The 5,701-nt window shown below is 41.6% G+C and overlaps 1 long non-coding RNA gene across 1 annotated transcript; it reads right to left on the bottom strand.

Annotated features, from left to right (window-relative positions):
- Window positions 1-3,257: 3,257 nt before the first annotated feature.
- On the bottom strand, window positions 3,258-4,889 carry LOC149407940 (uncharacterized). Its single transcript, XR_016297322.1, has 2 exons — window positions 4,259-4,889; window positions 3,258-3,604 (listed from the first exon to the last, which is right to left on the bottom strand). It is a non-coding gene; the product is annotated as an uncharacterized LOC149407940 (long non-coding RNA).
- Between the last annotated feature and the right edge of the window lie 812 nt (window positions 4,890-5,701).

Genomic DNA, 5,701 nt, shown 5'->3' on the forward strand with positions numbered 1-5,701 from the left:
CAATGCTAGCGCTGCTAAAACACCTGCACCTTTCCTACTTAGTGCATTAGCTACAACGTTAGCTTTGCCAGGATGATACTCGAGAGTGAAATCGTAATCTTCCATATACTCAATCCATCGTCGTTGTCTCAAGTTCAAATCTCGCTGAGTGAAAAGATATTTCAAACTTTTATGATCAGAAAAGATTTGAAATCTTACCCCGTAAAGATAGCATCTCCATATCTTCAACGCAAAGATTATAGCTACTAACTCTAGATCATGAGTTGGGTAGTTCTTCTCGTGAGCCTTCAATTGACGAGAACCATAAGCAACTACGCGTCTATTTTGCATCAAAACGCATCCCAAACCTTATGTAAACCAAAAATCACATTCCTTCTTAGCATATAACTGATGCTCTCGAAGAGTCAGTAAAACGATTCTAAGATGCTCGTGTTCTTGCGCATCCTTTGAGTAAATCAAAATGTCATCAATGAAAACAATGACGAACTGATCCAAGAATGGTCGAAAAACCCGATTCATCATGTCCATAAAAGCTGCATGAGCATTCGTTATTCAAAAAAGCATTACCAGAAACTCAAAATGACCATAACGAGTCCTGAAAGCCGTCTTGGGAATATCCTCCTCACGAACCTTCAGATGGTGATACCCGAATCTCATATCTATCTTAGAAAAGAATCGAGATCCTCCCAGTTGATCAAACAACTCGTCAATCCTGGGCAATGAGTACTTATTCTTGATCGTTACTGCATTCAGCTTTCTATACTCGATGTACAGCCTTAAACTCCTATCATGTCTCTTCGCAACAACACTGTTGCTTCCCATGAGGACGTGTTATTCCGAATGTATCCCTTGCTTGTCAACTCGTCAAGCTATTTGCGTAACTCTTGAAATTCCGCAGGGCCATCCTGTACGGCGGAATAGAGATTGGCAAGGTACCTGGGATAAGATCAATACATAACTCTATCTCCCGATCAGGCGGCAGACTAGTTAACTTTTCTGGAAAACGTTGGGAAATTCATCCACAACAGAAACAACTAATCAGGTATTAGCGTCTTCTACGCCGACTTCTGATGCTGAAGAAGTGGATAACATGAAAACTTTCTTCGTCCTTCAACGTAGGACTACATGATACAATTCTGCATCCCCTGGTCTTGGCATTCCTGATAAGAAACTATCTCCCTAGATTCCATACGTAGCTTAACTCTTTGCCAATGGAGATCTAGTTGAACTCTATACGTTGACAATCAATCTATGTCAGAACATTACCTTTCACGTACATAGGTTGTCCATGTATTCTCCCTATTCAACCAACATGTCTAGGCCATATCCCGGAACATTTTCCATCTCATACTCTTCCTTTTCCGTAGGCCTGTGCACCTTTGAGCAAAAAGCCCTCACACCATTCTTTAACCTTATGCACTTCATGTGCTTGGTTTCGATAGTGAAAGTGCAAAACGCATCCAATCATAGCCTTGTCCCTTATTGAGACGATATCATCTTCCTTTATCGAGGTCCACCAACTTTCATCCAGAAAGCATTGTACGTAGAACAAATCCCTCTATTTGTCCCTACGTCATGAGCATCGTACGTTTTCGTGAACAATCCGTATGTTAAACTAGCACGAGCTTCGTGCTTAGTTACCATGAACTCTACGCAATACTCTAGCAGAGTTTTGACTATATCCAACTGCATTACGATATTTCTGAATCCAAAAACCTGTAACTCGCAGAACCATATATCCTTAAATATGTGAATGTAGAAGTCCTAAGATTTTCAAAAACATCGACTTCTAGACGTACACGCGCTTCATCCTAAACACGTGTTGTCACTTCCTGGAAAACAATCCATTACTCGGTCATACTCAAGAGGCTCTGGTGAACATAAGGATCCTTGTAACAAAGGAACATTAGAAGGACTCGCATCCGGCGACCTTCTAACACTACTATCAATGGACTATAAGTGTAAAGTAAACCGAGTATGCATTCCCTAGAGATTCTTAACCTAGAGCTCTGATACCACCCTGTCACGCCCCGGGAAAAGATGAGGCGTGATTAAAGAATATAAAATAAACTAATAAACTTTACATAACTAACCCACGGTGCATACTCAGTTGATTACTTTACAAGTCCAAAGATAAAAGAAAGAAAACGAAAATATAAAACCAACCTTCGACACTTGATAGACTATCCAGCGGAAACCTTCAAACTCTCGACCACACTTAATCCCGAGGTCTTCCTAACCCTTCTCCTTCTCACATCCTGATTATAAGAAAAATTTGAGGAAATAGGGGTGAGCCTGAGGCTCAGTAGGTGCTATAGTAATGGTTTGATTTTTAAAAAGATTTTCGAAAATAATACTTACCGTATAATAATACTATTCTTGTCACGTGTAAATCACCATACACGTACAAGTATACCTTGCAGAAATGTAAATTGCAGAAATATAAATGACAGAAATTTAAATGTGTCCCTAGATACTTCTAAAACGTGTACTATCTCCTGAGCCGCCTGCCAACTTAACCCGTGGCAGTCCTCTGATCAGAGCAAGGTGCACTCTCCGCACCGTAAACATGTGTGTGAAACCGGCTTGTCCAGGATATACGAAACATTTCTTTCGTAAATACGGGATATATGTATAATATCGAAAAATATTCTTAACTTCATTATCGGATATCCCGAGTTGAAGTTCCGCCACATTTTCTAAAAACGGTTCTAGGTTCGTGGCACGTTCACAAACATTTTCATTTCGAAAATAATATATATTTGAGGCCAAACCATAAAATCAGGAGAGAAGGGTTATAATAACCTACCTCGAGAATAAGCGTCTAAGTTGCTCGTCTACGAGACGCTCGCTCGTCCTGTGAACCTGAACGTTCACTACAACCGAGAATCCAGACGTTCACTTACTCCGTGAACCCTCTAAACGACTTTCAGTCTTGAGTCCTATCACGATAAATCAAACCGATCCGAATCAGAATCCTATGAGTAATCCACAATACTCAAACTTAAACGTACGATTTAATAATCGTAGGACCCAAAGACATATCCACTATAAGGAATCCAAGTTCTCAGACAAAACTTCAAACGATGGGAGAACAAGAAAACTCGAACGGAAAATCCACAATCAATCTCTAAAAACCCGAAAGGTAACTCTAGCAAGCAAGTATCGTTCTTTTCTTTTCCGAATTCCAAAGAAAATATTCAAACTTATTGCTACGCTCGAGCAAACGAGAAATCAAACATCAAACCAATGTCGAGTTTTAAATCCCAAAACTCATATACGAGTCTCAAATACATTTCTGCTTAATTTCTTGAAATCCAACAAGAACCCGTTCAACAACAATTCGGGAATTAATATCTTCATAGAACATAACCAACTTTTGAATTATTACGTATCTGAATTCAACGAGTGTCAATTCCGAATTCTCACAATAGTTCTCTGAAGTTCTCAATTAGCTCAACAATTAAATTCAAATACAACCCAAAGAAATTTCCAAACATTCTCGATAATAAGCTCGACACGGGGCATATAAATTAGTCATTTACTTATAATCTCCATATCACAACGAGTCCAATGCTTCCGCGTAGAAGCATCAACTCCGAACCTGTGACACGAGATAATCCATTAATTTAGAATCACTAAAATTTGTCCAATACCTCAATGAAACACTCAATCCAAAGAAATTCCGAATCAACCGAAAATTATCATCAAATCCTCAATTACTCATACTCAATTCTCAAATCCAAGTTCAATATGAAATCACTTAATTTCGCCAATAACAGTCACACGACAGTTCCAAATCCCTCAACAATCACTAGCAAAAATCATCACTAATTTAAAAAAACAGATTTTCAAGTTCAACCTCACACGGCCAACACCAAGCAAATCAACACCAACTTGTCAAAAAAACCGAAAATCCCAAACAAATTCGTCCAAAATCAATAGCCACCATAAATCCGAGCATAATCAATCCAAGAATCCTCAAACAGTTACAGAATCACCATACCACGTTAAAAAAATTAAAACCCCCAATTTCATGAACGAGGAAACCTAACCTCTTTGTGAAATTCGGCCAAAAATCAAGAGAAACTCCAAACAACAATTTCAATCCACAATTTTCGAGTAACAAACATCACAACCGAGTCTAATCAATATCCAAAACCAGTCAATTTCCCGAAATCACTCAAGAAACTCAAAAATCCCAAATTCACTTTCAAACCCTAAATTCCAAAATTCATTCGGGTTTGATTTCTTTTACCTTGTTTTCGGGAGATTCAATCTTCCTCAGTGGGTGTCCTTCTTTCCCGGCATTCGTTTCCCGGTCGGCGGCCACGGCGGCTCGCGGCGATTTCTTTTCCTCGGCGAGAGCGCGCACGGTGTGGAGAACTGGTGGCTTGAGCTGTCGGCCGAGCTTCCTCTTCCTCGGCGAGCTCAACTCCGTCTCACTCTCTCTCTCTCTCTCTCACTCTCTCACTCGGTCTCTCTCTCACGCCCTTTCTTTCTTTTTCTTTTCTTCCCCGATTTTCTTCTTCTTTCTTCTTTCCCGTTTTTCCTTCTTCTGCGTTTTTTTTTTTCGTTCTTATCAGCTAAAGAGAGTGACCGACTTCACTAAGTGATAAGGCTTAGAATTTTCCCAAAATTGCCCTTAAACCCCTTTCAATTCCATTTCTTCCAATCATTCACAAAAGAATATTTCCTTTCTTTAAATGTTGCAAATTAATCCCTTAATCTCAACTCTTAATACTTAAATTCTGAATCAATGAAAATAAACTTTAGAAAATTAATTACATAATTTTCTATCCATAAACTCTTGTCGATATTTTATTTCCATTAACCACTGATTTGCGTCCATTCAAAATTCTAATTTGCAACATTTTTATCTTTTAAATTTCGAGATGTTACAGCGATCGCCTCCCAACACTTCACCACTACGACTCGACGGGCCTCTTCGATCCCTATGTCTTGTAAGTCGGACGCTCTTCGCTCCGCCTCGGCAAGCTGGGAAGAGAGGCGAGCTTTCTCCTCCGCCAGAGAGTCATGCTCGCGCTCCGCCCAGACACGCGCCGCTTCGCTCGAAGTGAGCTGACGGTGAGACGTCTCCAAGGCGTCGAATCGGGCGTCTAGCTGTCTTCGGAGGTCGGCAACCTCGGTGCGAAAAACCTCCGCCGATAGGGACGCCACCTCACAAGCTCGCCTTTCTTTGGTTAGCTCCCCCGCCATCTTGGCCACTGACATCTGGGTTCCATCACGCTAATCTCGGGCGATCTGGAGTTCCACCTTTGCCTCGCGAAGTTGGTCTCGAAGTGTCTCGGGTTCCGCCCCCGGGTGCGAACCTCGCTCGACCTGAGCCGGCCTAGCCCTCATCTGAGCAAGCTCTTCCTAGGCGGCCCCCAAGCGCCGGATGAAGTCATGCAGAATCTTGTCACTCCGCACGGCCCTTGCATACGCCTACGACGACAAAAAGAAAAGGTTAAAACTGAACCTATGCTTACAAAAGAGTGAATAAGAATACTGCCCCTTTGAGCGTCGGTAACGCCTGCCTGAAAGAAGGCGATGTCTCTCTTCGACACAACTCCTTTCCATCAAGACAGTGGGGACTCCTCGAGATGTCGAAAACAGTCGCCTCGAGATTCTATCGCCTCTAACTCCACCGACGAGTTCACCCTTTTGAGCTCAGAGTGCTCGTCGGAAGGCGCCAAGG

The sequence above is a fragment of the Urtica dioica genome, chromosome 1 (genome assembly GCF_054948205.1).
Source record: "Urtica dioica subsp. dioica isolate 48M chromosome 1, U.dioica_male_clone48M_v1_H2, whole genome shotgun sequence".
NCBI lineage: Eukaryota > Viridiplantae > Streptophyta > Magnoliopsida > Rosales > Urticaceae > Urtica > Urtica dioica.